Source organism: Triticum aestivum, chromosome 2B (genome assembly GCF_018294505.1).
Source record: "Triticum aestivum cultivar Chinese Spring chromosome 2B, IWGSC CS RefSeq v2.1, whole genome shotgun sequence".
Lineage (NCBI taxonomy): Eukaryota > Viridiplantae > Streptophyta > Magnoliopsida > Poales > Poaceae > Triticum > Triticum aestivum.
The window spans coordinates 170392956-170415202 of NC_057798.1; positions in this window are offsets into that span (position 1 = coordinate 170392956).

The following is a 22247-nucleotide window of genomic DNA, read 5'->3' on the forward strand; positions in this document are numbered from 1 at the left end:
TTACTATGATTTGAATTCAACATAAAATGGATACAAATATTTGAATTGGAGATCATATGGTACATGTAGTTCATAGTGAAATATGATTACTGATATATGCATGGTTTTTGTTATCAAGATAATATTTAAATGATTGTATAACTTGACAACAATCGTATTCAAATAAGGAAAATTGATTCAAATTTAGTCCATATGGTAGACGACAATATATATGTTCATAGGGTGGAGTAAAATGTTCATATATGATGGAAGATCAAAATGTACGACTACATCAATTATAAACCGCAAGGTCACCTAACGATATATTGGAATTCAACATAACGTGGACTCAAAAATTGAAATTCGAGATCCTGGCATTTGTAATCATATAAAAAGGGACATTACTCTTTCTTTTGGTGGTAATTGATTTGTTTTTTGTTGTTGTTGAGGGAAAGCCAAATCGATTTGGTACTGTACAAGGTAATCTTGTTCTTCCGATATTTTTTACATTTTTCTTGTAGTTTTTTCAATTGCATTTATAGCAATATAGTAAAAGGGGACATCACTCTCTTGTGTCTTGTATGAATTGTTTTTTTTGTCCATGTTATGTTTGTTCTGCCGAACAAGGAATCTGTACCTTGTTATCCCAAAATTTTCAAGGTCGAGTATCTGTTGTCTCACCTGCTTTGAAACTCCCACCTCTTCAACTCGCGCCATGCCTTGTTATCCCAAAATTTTGACGCGTGCGAAAACTCTCTCCTCATCAAAAATCAGTCCCGCAGCCAGGCATGCGAAATCCTGCTTCTAACCCTCAGCCGGAAATGTCGGCTCGATGTCGCGGTGTCAAAACCGTTGGGGGTATGCTGGTCACTTACCCTACATTTCAGACAAGCGCGTCCCTAAGCCATGGCTCCCCCTACCTTCCCCGTCGTTCCCCCATTCGTACACCGAGGCCGCCAAAACCCGCGAAACCCCACGCTCCTCCGTCGGCCTCCTGACCGTCGCCCAGCCGGAGACTCTTCCCCGACAACGTCATCCACCGCAACAGCTCACCGTCCCTCATCCACCGTACCAGATGAGGATCCGTCATCAATCTCGTCGTCCCGCCGGATCAGCCGCCCCGTCCTCCACCTCCAAGGAGCTGCCCCGATGTTCGCCTCGACTATCGGGCCACCTCCATCCCCACAGCACCGTCTTGACCTGCCCCACCAGAACCGCAGCACCCTCACCAATTCCTCCTATGAAGCTGAGGCCAACTCGGCGCCACCAAGGAGGTTCTACACTCACCGCTTCATTTTATCTTTTATTTGATCTCACGGGGCTGCTGGTGCTGGATACCGAGCAGCCATGGCAGGTCTCCATCGATGGCGCCGTCTTCGGCCACTTCATCCATGGCGTCTCTCCCCTATGTCATGGCTTCCTCAGCGGCGACTTCCACACCGGCACCAGCTGCAGCTGCTCCGGCTCTCGCTCGCACTGCTGCTGCTACTGCTCCGGCTCTCGCTCGCAGTGCGGCTCTGTTCTTGCTGTCGGTCGTGCTGCTGCATTGCTCTTGCTTTCGTTCGTGCTGCTGCTCTGCTCTGCTATTGCTGTCGGTCGTGCTGCTGCTCCGCTCTTGCTCTCATTCGTGTTGCTGCTCTGCTCTTGCTCTCGCTCGCGCTGCTGCTGCTACTACACGACCTCTTGCAGCTACAGGAGTTGCTGCTTTAGCACTCGCTCATGATGCTACTACATGACTTGCTCTCTGCTAGTGCGTTCCTTGCTCGAGCGTCTATTGATTTAGATCACTGCTTCTCTACTACTAGTGCTCGAACGCCCTAAACATCTCTTGCAATGCTCTGCTACTAGATCAATCAGTTTCGACAGTAAAATTCAGTTTTTACTGTAAAGTTCAGTTTCTTCAGTTAAGTTTAGAGTGAACAGTATTTACAACATCTGTCGAAGCGGCCATGGCGGGGCTGATGCATTTTACATCTCGGACTTTTTGGTGATGTATTTTACATCACCTATTGTAGATGATATTAGAGTCCCACTTCATATTAACCTTGTCTGTCTTGTCCTGCTTCAGCCTCGCTGCCGTACACCTCACCGGAGATGCTCCAACGACGGAACCGTCCATCACAGCGGAGTAGTACCCTCAGCGCCGTTTCCAGAGGCCTCAGATCTTCTTCCCCGCCTCCGACAATCACACCATCATCACCATCCTCCACGTCCAACCAAATGATGGTGAGGTCCACAAGGCTATGCCAAAGAGGTTGTACACTCGTTGCATCACTTTGTTACTCTGCATTCATGTCCACCCCTCAGGGATCCTTTGCTATGGAACTACTATGGTACTACTATTCATGCATTTGGTTAGAAGGAGTGGAGCAAAGCAAAACTGGAGGATTTTTTCCTTTGGTGTCTCTTTCAAAGAAAAAATGTAGGAATTTTAATATCCACTTGGAGGTCCTTTTCAGATAATATGCATGAAGAACATAACTAATTGCATTACTGGCATAATAAGATTCTTATTTTTTTTCATTTTCACGTGGTTTGACTTTAATTTGACCATGTTTCTCCATTCATGTGTTCTTCCAATTCATGTGAACCAAACACCCAGGTTGACAAAAATCCTATGTTTCCAAATGCTCTGTTTTGCACGTGCATTCCTATCCCATTCCTTTGTTTTCCATGTCACTGCGTTTATACAGTCCTCCAATTCTAAGGAGCCCTTACAGATTTACTTCATTTTCAGATAGACGTCAAAGAAAACTCTGTGTGTTATGTCCTGCTCCTGCCGTGTCGTCATCCACCCCACCTGAGGTGCACCATCGATAGAAGCGTTCACTGCAGTAGAGATTCCCCCTGCAGACTTTCTTTCGCCGCCTCATATCATCTTCCCCGTTTCCAGCAGCCACGCCAACTGCATTACCATCATCGACTGAGCAGATGAAACCGAGGATTACACAGTTCCAGAAGAGAGGTCGAAGTCTTTCGTGTTTTGCTTACGTTATACATCGGTTATTATTACCTGCTACTTTATCATTCAAACTTGAGTTTTAAAATGCTCGTGGGTCTCATATCAAGGTAGCAACGAATAGTATTTGTCTACTATCTGGTTCATCAGGGGTCTTCTATATGGTTCATGTTGGGTGAACAACAAACAATAGATGATCCATTGTCTATCGTTTTAAGCTGAAGCTATAATCTACCTTCTATCATTACTTTTGGATCTATCCACTCGTTTGCTACCATCAATCTTGATTTCGGCATGCACCCCTTAGGCCTTACAAAATCTAACTATTTTTTTATTATGCATGTCAGTTATTGTACACAATCGTACTGAACATGTAGAGTAAAAGAGAAGACCGTTGCATGGGAATCTAATGTAATGCAGACGCCGCTCCATGGTGGGCGAAGTGCCCCCCCCCCCACCTTCCGCCATTCCAGATTATATTCCAGAGGAAGATAACTATTCATATGGGGATTCAGAGGGAGCCGACCACTCCTATTTACCACCTGAGGTGTTCGCTCTAACCTGGCATGCTGGTGTTGGTCATATTATGCATATGGCGCCTCGCATTGCTTACATTATACATCTTATATGCCATCGGCTTAGTTTAGATTTTCTTTGTGTGAATGCCACCTGTTTGGTTTCTATATCATACTCCCACCGTTCCTAAATATTTATATGTTTATAGATTTCAACAAGTGACTACATACGGAGCAAAATGAGTGAATAATCTACACTCTAAAATATGTCTATATACATCTGTATGTGGTAGTCCATTTGAAATCTCTAAAAAGACAAATATTTAGGAACGGAGGGAGTATATGGGAATTATGCAATGCCATCTTCTTTAGCCAGGCATCATATACGTGAATCATGCAATGCCATCCTGTTTAGCTAGTCATCCTATATGTGAATTGTATCGTGCCATATTTTTTTTCATAATGCATTCCATTTGTCAACAATGTTTATACATTCATCTACTCTTCCTGTGCATCAGCTATTTGAGTCGTTCATGGGGAAATATGGAGTGAAAACAAGGTCTTCTGAGCAGTCAGTGCTACCTGTCGATGCAGATTTCTTGCTGGTTACAGATAGCTCGTCAGAGGAGGATTCAGAGACAGATGACCAGTGGTATTCCTCCTCCCCTGAAGTGCATGCTCTAACTTGGCAGGGTTATATTGCTCATATCATGCATATGGTGTCTTGCATTGCCATGCCATCTTCTTAGATTAGACATGCTTTATGTGAATGCCTCATGTTTGCTTTCTATATCAGATATGTGAATTATGCAATGCCATGTTTTTCAGCCAGTTATCATATATGTGAATTATGCTCCGCCATGTAGCCAGGAATCATATATGTGAATTATCTCATGCCATCTTTTTTTTATTACGTATTCCATTTGTCGACAATCTATGTATATGGAACTACTCTTCATGCATATCAGCCATTTGAGACGGTTATGGAAAAATCTGGAGTGTAAACAAGGTCTTCAGAGCAGGCAATGGTACCTGTTGAAGCATATATCTCGATGGTTACAGAGAGCTCCTTAGAGGAGGATTCAGAGACAGATGACCGGTCCTATATCCCACCTGAGGTGTATGCTCTAAGTTGCAATGTTTATATTTCTCATATCATGCATATGGTGTCTTGCGTTGCTTAGTTTAGACATCATATGCACAATATTGAATTACATCTGCTTAGTTTAGAGATCATACATGCGAGTGCCAGCCGCTTAGTATATGAATCAATTATGTCAATTATATCATGCCATCATGTATACTTAGAAAACATGTATGTGAATTATTTCATCCCAACCTATTTTAGAAATACATCATATAGTTTTGTCATGTCATCCTCTTTAGATACTCATCATATGTTGATTATATCATGTTAAGTTATCCATCATATATCTGAAACTGTGTCATGCTATCCTGTTTAGTTAGGCATCATATATGTGAAATTGTGCCATGCTGTCCTGTTTGGTTAGACAACATATATGTGAATTACCACATCTATCTATCATACAATGTATGTATGTTCAATTTCTTTTCTTATTTATCAGCTATTTGAATTGGAGGGGGAGATGGAAGTATCTAAGGGAGCAAAAACCTGTTCTTCACAAAAGACAGTGCTACCCGTTGATGCAGATAGAACCATGGTTGTACTGGCCCACAAACTAGCCCCACCACACATAATCGAGACTCTTCCAGATTGCACACTTACACCATTGGGCAGAGAACCAGCTACAACCCATCTAACCGCAACCACAGCGGATAGTAACCCACTTCTAGTTGACAAAGCACCATGTCCACCACAGAGTATCCCCACACGAGCAGTTTGTAAAGCAACTGCAGTGCCCAAAGCACGAAGACCACCACAGCGAACCCAAACTCCAGGTTTAAAGCAGAAGAGCAACTGTTCTCAGGTCAGTTCCGTAGCTATGGTCCATACTCCTTTGATGTTGCAGCATAGTATTTACTCATACCAACTACTTTTGAATTTGAAGGATCCAATTGAAACTCCAATGGCGCAACATGTATGTTTTAAACCTATTTCTTTAACTGGATTGTTTTTCTAACTTCTTGCTCTATGTTGATTTCAGTTTCAGTTGTATAACAAGTTATGTTCTCATGTGATGCACATTACAAGTGTTGCCAATGTTGTGTAGTTTCTCACACTTATATTCTGTCTATGCAGCTGTGCTTTAAATATATATGAGTTGAACTATGTCTCTATCTTGATTAGGCAACATAAACTAGAATGATATGGACAATACAGTGACCATAGTACATAGATATATGTTTGTTTCATGTTGTTATCCTATCCACCTTACTACTGAACTGGTTTACCAAAATGAGTTTCGTATACTATGTGCTAAACCTGTGATGTGTCTGCTTGTTTCTCCTGTAGTACGCGAGCAGAATATTGGAGAAGAGCACCCCACTATGCAATGATAGAGAAAGTAATGCAGATAAGGTTCAAGATAGTGAGACAACCCTGTTGGTCTCCAAGGAAGGTGATAAAAAACGATCTTGTAGACAGTGAGAAAAACCCACAGTCCTGCGTTGATGTAGTGTTCAAGTTACTGGACAGTACCGGCGGCACAAGCCCTTCGAACTCACTGCCTGAATCACTTCGGCTTCTTTAGTCCTAGCTACAAGTTGAAAGGCATCAGTCAGCTGTGCTGCGACAAGAAGCCGAAGGACTGAGGAAGTCCCTGCAGAACTCAGATGCATACTTTCTTGTGCAACAGCAAGCGCTGGAGGATTTAAGTGCCAAACAATAGAAAGTTAATAAGCTTGCTAAGCATATTGCCATCATTATGGGTACCCAGGATATTGTTTCTTGAGATCTTCTGAAGTGGTTTCAGTTATGGACTTGTTTTGCTGTAGCGTTTATTTGCACTGGTCGCCAACTTTGACAACTAGTGTATGTGATATGCTGCTTTGTTCCCTATATTTGCACTGGTGGCGAACTTTGATGCCCAGTGGATGTAATATGTGTAATAGCCGTGATAGCCTAGCGTAAGTTGCTTGCTTATTTATTTCCTTGTGATCGTTTTTATTTGTTTGCTTGTAGTGAGTGCAGTTCTTTCTCCGTGGTTTGCTAGTGGCCGCAATAACCTTTTTTTTAAACTAGGCCACAATAACCATGGGCTACATATTTACTGTAGTGACACTGGGCGTCCTACGGGTCGTAGAAACAATGGTCCTTCTACGGGCTGTAGAAACAATGGGCCTTCTACGGGGCGTAGAAATAATGGGCCTTCTATGGCCCGTAGACACAATGGGCCTTCTACGGGTCGTATCATCAATGGGCCTTATATGGGGTGTATGATCGATTGGCCAAACATGGGCCAATAACAAACCGCATTATGGCCATAAACGGGCTAGAGTTGGAATCATCCGTTCATGGGCCGACCATAACGGGTCGTCGTTAATCGGCCATATTTCATGATGCTATGAAAACGACCTAACGTATTAAGGGGCCACAAACGGGCCGACTGTAACCATGGGCTGAATTTGGCCCACAAGCAGAAAATGACAGTGATGGGCCATAAGTAACCGAATGCTGGAAATGAGCCCAAGAATAAATGGGCCCTGAGAAGGCCGAAAGATAACATGGGTCGGAAACGGCCCAATGGAATAATGCGCCTTTAATGGGTATAAAGTGATACATTGTTCATTACGGGCCAGTTTCACCACGCGCCATTAATGGGCTAAGAGTTACAAAGGGCCTCATATGGACCGAAAGACATCATGGGCCATACATGGGTCGGAAGTTAAAACGGGCTGGAAACATATTGGATGGTCCAGATGACACTATTGGGCCTAATTTGGATAGGTTGTAACGGGCCCTAGGTTAGCGGGCTGTAAATGGGCTGTATGGGAACATGCCGTTAACAGGCTTTCTGTGGGCCAGCCCGCCACCTTTTGACCAAGTCAAACGGGTCGGCCTTTTCACAGGAATGGGCCTCTGTTGGGCCCTGCCACGCGTCGACGTATCATAGGCGCCTTCGGTCCAATGAGTGGATGACATCTGTCCCAACGGTGAGCCGACACGTGTTTCCTCCAGCCAATGATGATTTTACACGTGGAAAATCCCCATTGGTCGGGGCTGTTGACGGGTTATCAGATCCAAAACCGTACTCGATAGCTTAACGGCGAGCCGTTATGGTGGATGCCACGTGTCGGTCACCCTTAACGAAAGCACTTCTATGACACATGATTTATCGTCATGGAAGTGGACACTTCTGTGATGATAATTTTGGTAATGTCATGGAACACTTCTACGATAGCAAAGGTATGATTATCTTGACTCTGTCATAAAATTGTGATGGATGTACATGCATGACAGAAAACGTGACCTACTGTGACAAACACGTATCATCACGGAAGTGTATTTTTTTTGTAGTGTTGGTCGTACGGGTAGAAACCTTGCTCAATAATTCTCCAAAGATTAGTAGAACTATGATTTAAATGACGTTTAAAGCAATACACCCAAGAAGCAAAATCCTCATTTTTCGCAAGCTTAGGAGAAGGACCAATATGATTCATATGCGTGGAGGGAACCAGTCCTCCATAAGTAAGTGGAGGTTCCACATGGGCAAAGATGCCATTCCCACTTCTACCACTAATCAAAGGAACTTTTTCAGTAGTAGCTTCCCCCTTGTCGGAGTTAGCATCTGTCACCTTGTTAGTGGGATCAACAACTTCCGACGATGCGGTGGATAATTTAAGACCATCAAGAAAATTCTTAAGCATGCCTTTAACCTCGGCCATCATGGAGGTTTTCAATGTGTCCAAGGCCACATTGAACTCCTCACGAGAGACCAAGGATCCTCCATCGGCCGTAGACAAAGTGGGACTAACACCGGGGGTGCTCCTCCACCTCGTCCGTGGTGTCAACCATACTCTTCGGACGGCAAAGTGCTTAATAAAGAGATGATGCTCTGATATCAATTGAAAGGATCGATATAGTTGACTAGAGGGGGGGTGAATAGGCAACTAACAATTTTTATCTTTTCTTTACCAAATTAAACTTAGCACCAAAGTAGGTTGTCTAGGTATGCAACTAGGTGAGCAACCTATATGATGCGACAACAACAAACACACAAGCAAGCAAGGGATACAACACAATATAAGCTTGCACAAGTAAAGGTAAGAGATAACCAAGAGTGGAGTCGGTGGAGACGAGGATGTGTTATCGAAGTTCCTTCCCTTTGAGAGGAAGTATGTCTCCGTTGGAGCGGTGTGGAGGTATAATGTTCCCCAAGAAGCCACTAGGGCCACCGTATTCTTCTCACGCCCTCATACAATGCGAGATGCCGTGATTCCAGTATTGGTTCCCTTGAAGGCAGCGACCAAACCTTTACAAACAAGGTTGGGGCTATCTCCACAATGTAATCAGAGGCTCCCAATGACACCATGAAGCTTCACCACAATGGAATATGGCTCCGCAGTGACCTCAACCGTCTAGGGTGCTCAAACACCCAAGAGTAACAAGATCCGCAAGGGATTAGTGGGGGAATCAATTTTCTCTTGGTGGAAGTGTAGATCGGGACCTTCTCAACCAATCCCTAGAAAACCAAGAAGTTTGATTGGCTAGGGAGAGAGATCGGGCCAAAATGGAGCTTTGAGCAACAATGGAGCTTGGGGAGGGAAGAGGTGGTCTTCTTGGGGAAGAAGACCCCCTTTATATAGTGGGGGAAAAGATCCAACCGTTACCCACTCATTCAGCCCGCGAGACGCGGTACTACCGCAAGGCGCTACGGTACTACGGCATCTTGTTGCGGTACTACCGCTCGTGCGGTAGAAGCCAGGTGAGGTCCTGTTGCACTAGGCAATGAGCGGTAGAACCACCGTAGCGGTACTATCGCGCACCCTTGCGATACTACCGCAGGGCAGGGCTCAACTGGGCTGGAAAAGGCACGGACTAAATAAATTACGTCCGTGACTACTTCCGCTGAGTTTGGAATGTGCAAAAATCCGGCACGGTACTACCGCTCGCAGGGAGCGGTACTACCGCCTAGGGGCGGAAGTAAAAAATTACTTCCGCGCCAACTTCTGTGCGTGATAGAATTCTGGGCTAGAGGCAATAGTACTACCGCTCCCGAGGAGCGGTAGTACCGCACGGGGCGGTACTACCGCTTCCCTGAGCGGTACTACCACGGACCCCTGCGGTACTACTGCTCCCTTGAGTAGTACTACCGCACGCCACACAAACTATAGCACTTGGAAGCCTTCATCTCGCATAGACAAGGATAAACTGACGGAGCTCCAATGAAGCGAAGGAAAGGTGGTGCAAAGTAACAGATCTGTACGTGTTGATTCCACCATAACCTTTCCGAAGCGGACCCCCTCTTAATAGTATGGCTTTCCTACAACTCAAATCCACCGAAAAGAAATGTAGAGAACTGCGTGTTCGATAGGCTCCGAGGGGCAACAAATCGTCTTGTGCCTAGATATGAGATATCTGAAATGCTCAATGCACCTGATTACTCCGCAAATGCACTGTCATCAATCACCAAAACCACATAGGGAGAAATATGCCCTTACACCTATTCTTATATCGTCTATAAAAAATTAAAAACAATGGACAATGAACAGAGATACTCATCTAGGGGTGGTTGCTTAGGTGCGGACTCATCTTGACATCCATGTTGTGAACGCGGGAACGGAGGTGGAGCAGCGACCTACTCCCTATATTTCGACGATCTTGCATTGTTTCTCCAAACAGCACGGCCAAACCAAGGACAAGCCCAACATCACCAGTATCGGAGAAAAGCAAATACCGAAAGCCTGCAGCTATGTGATAATAGGCATGCAGCAGCAGATGGAAAAGACAAAAAATGATTTTGGACTCGCTGTGTTCCACTACACATAGCTCTTATAGATATCTGAAACCCCATGAGTTCTTGGCCTCGATAAAGGACAACGATGCCGCCTCCCTCGCCAAGACACGCATCACCAGTGCTCCATCTCTTGAGATCTAGGCTGTGTCTATTGAGAACGATGAGGAAGAGATTGGCGGCGTTGGGCTATTATGAGGGAAGGGTGACTCATCGTCTTTGGCGGATGTGGACGGCAACTTGCGGGCCGACGATGATGCAGGAGCCTCGGGGAGGAGTAGGAGAGTGAGGATGCGGGGGCGGCGACAATGGGAGCGGCGGCACATGAAGTGGGAGACAGGATAGGGTAGGTCTTGTCACTTGATGTGTCGTTAAAACGACCGAATTTTTTTGTGTCATGTAAAAAGTCGATCGAAATTTCAAACACACGGCATATGTACCTGTAAATTTTGCCTTCCGGGCTCACAACGCGCCTGTCACATTGATATTTTGTCTGTTACGGGCGGCTGTTGGCCTGACATGACATAATATGTGCAACATTTGATTGGAATTCCAAATTTTATAACTTTACATATTCTAATAAAAAACAAAACACTTAAGTGAACCTTGAAAAACCATAGAAAATTTAGAGTCGGATTTTTTTCGCTCACAAACAATTTATTTTTTCAAATATCTTGTGCATTTGACCAAATATTGTACATAGGTCCTACAATTTTTTTATTTATTTTAAAATATAATTTGAGATACATTTTGTTATTATTGTACATAGAAACAATGATACACACGTAGTCGCAACATAATATGAGTAGATGGTAGGTATTACGACCTTCGCTTGACCTTATAGAGAAGGTCATACACTAACAACCATCAACACAATGATATTTTCTTACATAGGTTTCATCGCCTCGTTGGAGCATGACTAACTCCTATTTTTGGATTGTGTCGAGGGAGGCTTGGTAGAAGGCTGCGGATCGAAACTGACTTTCAAAATCCAACTCCTAGACGCTCTTCCCCGATGTTGGATCGATCAACTTTTTTGAAAATTACAAACATTTTTTGGAAATTAGTGATAAGTTTTCAAATTCATAAACATTTTAGAAATTCCTGAACATTTTTTGAAATTAGTGAACACCATTCGAGCTCATGCATATTTTTTAAACTTCATAATTAATTTTCGAATTCATAAACTTTTTTTAAAGTTGTGATAATTTTTCAACTCACATTTTTTTTAAAATTATGAACATTTTTAATATTTCATAAAACCTTTTTTAATCTAGAAACATTTTATGACAGTATTGAACAATATTTTCAAATTTGTGAATATTTTTAGAAAATAACAAGAAATTATATAACTCATGATTTTTTTCGAAATTAGCGAACACTTATCAAACTCATAAATATTTTTTGAACTTCATGATTACTTTTCCAATTCTTGAACATTTTTTGTAAACTGTGATAAATTTTTCGAACACAAAAGTATTTTCTAAATTTATGAACATTTTTGGTTCTTGGAAAGTTTTTTTAATCTACAAACACTTTTTCAAGTTTTCAATAATATTTTCAAATTCGCAAACATTTTTCAAAATGCACAAGCATTTTTCAACCTTCCAAATACTCTTTGAAAATAGTTAACACATTTCCAACTCAGGAACAGTTTTCAAACGTCATGATTATTTTTTGAATTCATGAACAAATTGTTTTCGTATTAACAAATATTTTCTAAATTTGTGAACATTTTTTTTCAGAAACCTTTTTGAATCCACAATTTGTTTTCAAGTTTGTGGCAATATTTTCAAATTCGTGAACATTTTTCAAAAGTCAAGCACTTTTTAAACTCCCAAACATTTTTTTAAATTTGTGAACACTTTGTGAACTCATGACCATTTTTTTAACTTCATGATTATTTTTTGAATTCATGAACTTGTTTTGGAAGTCATGAAATTTTGTTGAACTCCCTAATATTTTTCAATTCATGAACATTTTTTGATTTGGGATATCTTCTTAAATCCACAAACATTTTTTCAAGTTTCGAACATTATTTGCAAATTGGTGAATATTCTTGGAATATGTGAACATTGTTTTGAATTAACAAACTTTTTTAAAATTCACAAACCCTTTTTTCATATTAGTGACTTTTTTGAATTCCCTTTTCTGACTTTGCGATGATTGTTCAAAGCTTCCTAAACATATTTTGATTTCATTTTAAAGTGAAAAGGTAAAACAGGAAACAAAAATGAAAAAGGACGCCACGCCCCGCACAGGGCTGGCCCAACACGCGTGCGGTGTTGAGGGGTGCGCTATTTGGTTTCAGGCCCCGCACAGGGCCGGGCCAAACTACTCGGTCGGCTTTGCTTTTAGACCAGTGACCCATTAGTAGATAAAAAATGCATTGCCCAACTGAGGGAGTCCTGGATTAAGGGGTATCCGGACAGCCAGACTATATACTTTGGCCAGACTATTGGACCGTGAAGATACAAGATTCAAGACTCCGTCCCGTGTCCGGATGGGACTCTCCTTTGTGTGGAAGAAAAGCTTGGCGATCCGGATATTATATTTCCTTCTTTGTAATCGACTCCATGTAAACCTAGCCCCCTCCGGTGTCTATATAAACCGGTGCGTTTAGTCCTTAGAGGGACGATCATAATCATAATCATTATAGGCTAGCTTCTAGGGTTTAGCCTCTACGATCTCGAGGTAGATCAACTCTTGTAATACCCATATCATCAATATCAATCAAGCAGGAAGTAGGGTTTTACCTCCATCGAGAGGGCCCGAACCTGGGTAAAACATCGTGTCCCTCGCCTCCTGTTACCATCAGCCTTAGACGCATAGATCGGGACCCCCTACCCGAGATCCGCCGGTTTTGACACCGACATTGGTGCTTTCGTTGAGAGTTCCTCCGTGTCGTCGCTGCAAGGCTTGATGGCTCCTTCAATCATCAACAACAACATGGTCCAGGGTGAGACTTTTCTCTCCGGACAGATCTTTGTGTTCGGCGGCTTCGCACTGCGGGCCAACTCGCTTGGCCATCTGGAGAAGATCGACAGCTACGCCCCTGGCCACCAGGTCAGGTTCGGAAACTTGAACTACACGGGCGATATCCGCGAAGATTTGATCTTCAACGGATTCGGGCCTGCGCCAAGAGCGCCGGACAGTCACGATGAGCACCGCTTAGACCTGCTGTCGGACAATGCTCGGGATATCGCTCCTGTAGGAGCCCCGGATCTAAATCCGGAGCAGATTGCATCGCCCGAGGACGGGTGGATGGACCTCGCCACGGAGGCCGCACACCTGTCGGCGGTAGAGCCGAACACAGACTTCACCCCCAAGGAAGCCTGTGACACTGGACCCCCGGACTCGTATCCGGTTGTAGGTTCCAGTCCGCGGGCCTCCAAGCCCGCCGAATCTGGTTGGGCTCCGGTAATGGAGTTCACCTCTGCGGATATCTTCCAGCACTCGCCCTTTGGCGACATGCTGAACTCTTTAAAATCCCTCTCTTTGTTAGGAGACTCTCAGCCGAAATATGTCCGGCTCAAGTGGGAAGCAGGCGACAAAGGAATTCGTTGCCCACCCACCACCCACTTCATTGCCACGGTCGATGATTTAACCGACATGCTTGACTTCGACTCCGAAGACATCGACGGTATGGACGACGATGCAGAAGAAGAACAGGAACCACCGCCCACGGGACGGTGGACAGCCACCTCCTCATATGATATATATGTATGGTGGACACTCCGAAGGAAACTAATGGCGATGAGGCAATGGAGGATAACCCCTCAGGGAAGAGATCAAAGCATGGGCGTCGTCGGCGCCGCTCCAAGCCCCGCCACAGCAATACCGGCACAGGAGACAAAAACAATCCGGATGGTGCCGAAGATGAATACAACCCCGATCAGCCTGCCTTCGAGCAGGCCGAGTAGGAAGACGGGCAGGTCAGCCCAGACGAACAAGCGACGGACGGATATCCGGAGGAGGACAACTACATGCCCCCCTCTGAAGACGAGATTAGCCTCGGCGACGACGAGTTCGGCGTGCCTGAGGACCCCGTGGAGCAGGAGCGCTTCAAGCGCCAGCTTATGACCACTGCGTGGAGCCTGAAAAAGAAGCAGCAGCAGCTCCAAGCTGATCAAGACATGCTCACAGACCGATGGACCGAAGTCCTGGCAGCTGAGGAATACGGACCCGAACGCCACATGGCTGACCGGCCACCTTGTGGCCGGGATAAAATGACATATCAGCCCGAATACTAGCCCGCACCCCCACGCCAATAAACTACGGCCCAGGGCAATAGGCAGGACCTGCAAGATATACTGGAAAACAAGGCAGGACAGCCAAGATCGATCTATGGATCGCGGGGGCGCGCCCCAACACATGATGATGATCGTCACGCTGGATACACTATGAACAAGTCCGGCCGGGCCGAATACAGCCACCCAGACTCATTCGAACTGCGTAGCCACATAGCCCGGCATAGAGGCACCGCACACCCTCTCCGCTTCACTGACGAAGTGATGGACCATGAATTCCCAGAAGGGTTTAAACCCGTAAACATCGAATCATACGATGGCACAACAGACCCCGCAGTATGGATCGAAGATTTCCTTCTCCACATTCACATGGCCCGCGGAGACGATCTACACGCCATCAAGTATCTCCCCCTTAAACTCAAAGGACCGGCCCGACATTGGCTAAACAGCCTGCCGGCAAATTCCATTGGCAGTTGGGAAAACCTGGAGGACGCGTTCCTCGACAACTTCCAGGGCACATATGTGCGACCACCGGATGCCGATGACCTGAGCCACATTACCCAACAGCCCGAAGAGTCAGCCAGGAAATTTTGGACTCGGTTCCTAACAAAAAGAACCAAATAGTCGACTATCCGGACGCTGAAGCCTTGGCGGCCTTTAAGCATAATATCCGTGATGAGTGGCTCACTCGACACCTCGGCCAGGAAAAACCAAAGTCCATGGCGGCCCTCACGATACTCATGACCCGTTTTTGCGCGGGCGAGGACAGCTGGCTGGCCCGCAGTAGCACCACGCCTATAAATTCAGGCATCTCAGATGTCCGCAACAATAATAGCAAGCCACAGCACAACAGACATAAGCGACGGAACAACGGCGACAACACTGAAGACACGGCAGTCAACGCCGGATTCATTGGCTCCAAATCCGGTCAGCGGAAAAAGCCGTTCAAAAGAAACAATCCGGGACCATCCAGTCTGGACCGCATACTTGAACGCTCATGCCAAATTCACGGCACGCCGGATAAGCCAGCAAACCACACTAACAGAGACTGCTGGGTGTTCAAACAGGCCGGTAAAATAAATGCCGAAAACAAGGACAAGGGGCTGCACAGCAATGATGACGAGGAGCCCCGGCGTCCGAACACAGGAGGACAGAAGAAATTTCCTCCCCAGGTGAAAACGGTCAACATGATCTACGCCACCCATATTCCCAAACGAGAATGGAAGCGAGCACTACGGGACGTCTATGCGATGGATCCAATCGCCCCAAAATTCAACCCATGGTCAGCCTGTCCGATCACCTTCGATCATAGGGATCACCCTACCAGCATCCGTCACGGTGGTTCAGCCGCCTTGGTCCTAGACCCAATCATCGACGGATTCCACCTCACGTGAGTCCTTATGGATGGCGGCAGCAGCCTGAACCTGCTTTATCAGGACACAGTGCGCAAAATGGGCATCAACCCCTCAAGGATCAAGCCCACCAAAACCACTTTCAAAGGTGTAATTCCAGGAGTAGAGGCCCATTGCACGGGCTCCATAACACTGGAAGTGGTCTTCGGATCTCCAGATAACTTCCGAAGCGAGGAGTTAATCTTTGATATCGTCCCTTTTCGTAGTGGTTATCACGCACTACTTGGACGAACCGCATTCGCTAGATTCAATGCGGTACCACACTATGCATACCTCAAACTCAAGATGACATGACCGCGCGGGGTCATAATAGTCAACGGAAATATGGACCGCTCTCTCCGTACAGAAGAGCATATTGCAGCCCTCGCGGCTGAAGTACAATGCGGCCTTCTCCGGCAAACCACCAATCCGGCGACAACAACCCCGAACACCGTCAAGCGAGTCCGGAGTACCCTGCAACAAGATCGCTAGGCACGCCAAGAGCACGACTAGCAGTCCGGCCTCTGCTCTAGCACCATCAAAGCAGCATTTGTACCGCGCGTACACAATTACGCACAGAAAATACCATGGGCATAGGCGGAGGCGCAACAGTGACTCAGTCAACAGTGCGGTATAACCGCAACATACTTTAATAACCCCCCTTTATCTTTCAGGACACTGCTTTCGGGCAGCCTCTTCAGAAGAGCCGGAGTGTCGGACTTACACAGGAGAGAAAACCAAGGAGGCACCAGGCTTTGCGCACAAAGGAAATACCCAGGTGGAATCTGTTCACGATAGTTATACCTGTTTTATATACCTACATGCAGTCCGCCCTTGGATAGGACATAAATAGTCCTATTTACTTCTGCTTAAATGCATTCATTGTAAACATATGCTTAAACGTATTATTCATCAATGGGAGATAATATATAGCGTCAGCTTATTATTCCTATTTGAACATTTTTCCTATAAATATTTATTTAATATTGCATCCATACACCTTGGTACGTTCAGTTTGCCAGGGGCTTCTTATGGCGCCCCACAATACGGCAAGACAAGTCCGAACACTTTCAACAGTGCGGCACCCCGAACTTATAGCATTATATGCATCAGCTCCGAATCATGTCTTGGGTCAATAGTTGGGTTTGCCCGGCTCCCTTGTTTTGGTACCTTACGTTCCGTTATATCGGCTAAGGTAGCACAGGAAGAACTATTGCGATTGTGTCCCGGTTCTTCCGGACAAGCACCTCAGTAGAGAAAGCCGAAAACTGACCGCATGATGTGGTGAGAGCTGGTCGCTGTTCGAGAGGTCTTAATATCCTTAAAGATAGTTTCCGCTTTACGCGAGGAATCGGCTTCGTCCGATTTAGGCGTATATAGCGCCCCAATTCGGCATTCCAAATTCTAGGGGCTTCGCGAAATTTAAAATTGTAGACTTCTATGGCTAAGTGATAGTTATAAAGCCGCATAGTCTGATTGCCTTGTTCGCTGCGCCAAACACCTCCTTCGGGGACCAAAAATTTGGATAAAGAGTGTCTGGGTTTTTCTAGGAACACCCCGGTACTAGTTATGTGGGGGCGGAAGCCGACGACTGGCCTACTTTCACAATTTTATAAACAGCCGCACAGAAGGTAATATTTTAAATCAAAAAGCGCTATATAGCGCAAGTAACTTCGTCTTTATATTACAACAACGACAGAAGTACATTTACTCAAGGATCGTGTCCTTGGTACATTCATCGGCCACGAGACGAGCGCCTTTCATAATGCCATCATAATATTTTTCGGGACAGTGATGCGCCTTACCCTCCGGCGGCCCGTCCTTCACCACCTTCTCCGCATCCAGCTTGCCCCAATGCACCTTCGCACGGGCAAAGGCCCGGCGGGCACCCTCAATGCAAACGGATCGCTTGATCACCTCAAGCCACGGACAGGCATTTACCATCCGCTTTATCAGGCCGAAGTAGCTGGCAGGCAAGGGCTCACCATGCCACATCCGGACTATGAAATCTTTCATAGCCACTTCGGCAGCCCTATGGAGTTCAACCAATTGCTTCAATTGTTCACTCAGAGGCATCGGGTGTTCGGCTCCAGCATATTGGGACCAGAACAGCTTCTCCGTCAAGCTCCCCTCCTCGACACGGTAGAACTCTGCGGCATCTGATACGCTATGTGGCAGATCTGCGAATGCCCCTGGAGAGCTCCGAATTTGGGTAAGTAAGAGAAACGCCTCCTCCACATGCTTGCTTTGCATAAAGAATGTCTTACCTGCCGCTATCTTCTTGGCCGCCTGGATTTCCTGCTGGGCCTTTTCGGCTTCGGCCTTGGCGTCTTTCACACTCGCAAGGGCCTTTGCAAGCTCAGACTCCTTCGTCTTGAGGTCACGCTCCAAGGACTCGAACTTCTTGCCGAGCTCGTGGAGCTCTTGCTGTACCTCGCCCACCCTAGCATTCTGCTTTTCGCGTTCAATGCGCTCCATGGTCGCCTTGTCTTCGGCCTCGTACAGTGCTTTCTTCAGGGACGCCACTTCGGTTGTGGCCCCTATTACAAAGTCACGACGCTTTTTCGTTAGAATCACCAATTTTGTCTATTCTTTATGATATGCGAATGGGGTATCACTCACCTTTGTTCTCTTCGAGCTGCCTCTTCATGCGGCCAAGCTCTCCCTGTGCCTGCTCCAGGTCCCGTTTAAGTCCGGCGACCTCGGCCATGCGGGGAGCAGCGACAAGCAGCACCGCCTGCTTATTCACATGCACACCTACTATTAGACTCCTACGGATCAAATTCGACCCTTGAAAGCACAAGTTCTCCCTAGGTGGTTTTGGTAATTAATGTCAACATATCTCTTATTGGACTAACACTTTTATCTAGTATATTTCAGATAAGTTCAACAATGGAGTGGCATGGACTAAAGGATGTGGGAACTCCTTCAAGATGCTAAGGACAAAGGATTGGCTCAAGCTTCAAGCTCAAGACTCTTTATTTTACATTTTAGTGATCCAAGATCACATTGAGTCTATAGGAAAAGCCAATACTATCAAGGAGGGATGAGGTGTTGCTTGATGAGCCTCTTGCTTCATGTGCTTAGTGATATGCTCCAAAACCCTCATCTACTTTCCCACTTCCACAAATGACCTAAACCTAAAGCCAAAATCGGTCACACCGATTCTTCCTATTCGGCGCCACCGATTCCAAAGGTCATAGCCACTGCCACAAACCCTAAGCAAATCAGTTCTACCGATAGGGATCTCGGTCTCACCGAGATGGGATTGTAATCTCTCTGTGTATGTCCATTATCAAATTGGTCTCACCGAGTTTGAGCAATTGGTACTACCGAGATTACAATGCAAACTCTCTGGAAACTTATTACCAAAATCGGTCCCACCGAGTTTGAGTAATCGGTCCCACCGAGTCTGCCTGACCAACTCTCTGGGAAGCTCATTACCAAAATCGGTCCCACCGAGTTTGTGTAATCGGTCTTACCGAGATTACGTTATGCCCTAACCCTAACCGAATTGGTCCTACCGAGTTGCATTTCGGTCCCACCGAAAACCCTAATGGTCACATTATTTGCTGAATCGGTCTGACCGAGTTTAACGATTCGGTCCCATCGAGTTTGGCAAATTGTGTGTAACGGTTAGATTTTGTGTGGAGGCTATATATACCCCTCCACCTCCTCTTCATTCGTGGAGAGAGCCATCAGACTAAACCTACACTTCCAGCATACATTTTCTGAGAGAGAACTACCTACTCATGTGTTGAGGCCAAGATATTCCATTCCTACCATATGAATCTTGATCTCTAGCCTTCCCCAAGTTGCTTTCCACTCAAATCTTCTTTCCACCAGATCCAAAACCTATGAGAGAGAGTTGAGTGTTAGGGAGACTATAATTTGAAGCACAAGAGCAAGGAGTTCATCATCAACGCATCATTTGTTACTTCTTGGAGAGTGGTGTCTCCTAGATTGGCTAGGTGTCACTTGGGAGCCTCCGACAAGATTGTGGAGTTGAACCAAGGAGTTTGTAAGGGCAAGGAGATCGCCTACTTCGTGAAGATCTACCGCTAGTGAGGCAAGTCCTTCGTGGGCGACGGCCATGGTGGGATAGACAAGGTTGCTTCTTCGTGGACCCTTCTTGGGTGGAGCCCTCTGTGGACTCGCGCAACGGTTACCCTTCATGGGTTGAAGTCTCCATCAACGTGGATGTACGATAGCACCACCTATCGGAACCACGCCAAAAACATCCGTGTCTCCAATTGCGTTTGAATCCTCCAAACCTTTCCCTTTACTTTCTTGCAAGTTGCATGCTTTACTTTCCGCTGCTCATATACTCTTTGCATGCTTGCTTCAAATGTATTGTGAATGTTGAAATTGTGCCTAAACTCCACTTAAACTTAAAGAACCTTAAAATTGCAACTTTGGTACAAAGTGTCTAATCACCCCCCCTCTAGACACCTCTTCTCAAGGTCCTACAACCCTCCGTTTGGCTTTTCGTTTCGAACACCAAACAGAGTATCAGGGGCTACTACCTATCGGGTGATACTTTCAAACATTTTTGATTACTTACCTCAAAGCCTGTCAGGAGGCTGGTGCAGGCTTCGGTTAGTCCGCTCTTGGTAGACAGAACCTTCTGAATCACCGCACTCATAAGAGTACGGTGCTCTTCGTCCATGGAAGCGACGCGAAGCGCTTCCAGCAGACTATCCGACGCCTCTGGCATAACAGAAGTCATCGGCACGGACGGCTCGCTCTCCTTAGAGAGGGGCCGCCTGCCCGAATCCGGAACCATTGGAGGTTCCGGTACAGTGTCCGGCTGGGAGCCCGGCTTGCTGCGGCTCTCGTCGGCACAATCCGCGGGGATCTTACGCCCCGCATACCCCGCGTTTGGGATTTCGCCTTGGGGTGTCTCCAGAGTCACCTCCCCCTGCTCGGGGAACCTTTGGGACAACACCTCCGTGTCGTCCAAAGGCCGAGGGGTAGTGGCCATCAGGAGCGAGTTCATCGCCGAATCACTCAAGGACCCATCCGAAGAGGATACCTCGGGATGGATCCTGGCCGGACTGCATATACGTGTTCGGCATTATAGCAGACTATGAAGCAAAGTCGTACTAAAGTACAACAGAGTGCGGATACTTACGATCTTACTAGGGGCTTCCCCCTAGGCAGCCATTCCTCCTCGCTATAGGCGGCCGTGATGGAGTAATCCGGAAGGGACGCCCTTCCCTTCCTGGGTGTCCTAGCCTCCCCCTCCGGGGCGGCTTTCCTCTTCTTCTCCTCCCAAGTGCGGGGAGGCAGAGTTTGTTCGTGTTTCCCCCCGCCTCCGCGGGAGGAATCTGCCTCGTCGTCTTCGGATGACGAGGGTATGACAGCCTTGCGCCGGGGACCCTTCCCGGTGCCCTGGGCCGCCTTCCTAGGCCCCTCATCCTCTCCGGATGGGGCGACCCTTTCCTCTTCCTCCTCCCCTTCGGGGGAGGAGTGTGCCTCATCGTCTTCGAATGAGGCGTCCGGCACGACCTTACGCCGGAGACCCTTCCTGGTCCCCAGGGCCTTCTTTTCGGCCTTCTTTTCCGGCTCCTTGTAGGGCGCCGGGACTAGCATCTCTATCAGGAGAGCATCTGCTGGACCTTCTGGCAGTGGAGCCGGACAGTCAATCCGCTCTGCCGTCTCCACATACTCCTGATCAAATGCACACAATGACTTAAGATTCCCCCATGAGTACATTGGGAAAAACTGCATCCGGTGGTAGTCAGAAAACTCACCGGACGGGGGAGCCGCGTGGCGTGGAGTCCGCGGTCCTCGGATGTGGGAGGAGGTATTTCGGAGGCCTTGAATAACGCCTTCCATGCGCCCTTGTGTGTCATGCCGTAGAGCTTTTGAAGCGTCTGGTGTTCGGCCGGGACGAACTCCCACAGATTAAATGCCCGTCTTTGGCACGGAAGAATCCGGCGGACAAGCATGACCTAGACCACGTTGACAAGTTTGATTTTCTTGTCCATCATGTTCTTGATGCAGTTTTGAAGTCCGCTCAGCTCCGCAGGCTCGCCCCAGGCCAGGCCCTTCTTTTCCCAAGAGGTGAGCCGCATGGGAATTTCGGATCGGAATTCGGGGGACGCCGCCCAGTTGGCGTCGCGTGGCTCGGTGATGTATAACCACCCCGATTGCCACCCTTTCACGGTCTTTGCGAAGGAGCCGTCGAGCCAGGTAACATTGGGCATCCTGCCCACCATGGCGCCTCCACACTCCGCTTGCTGGCCACTCACGATCTTCGGCTTCACGCAGAA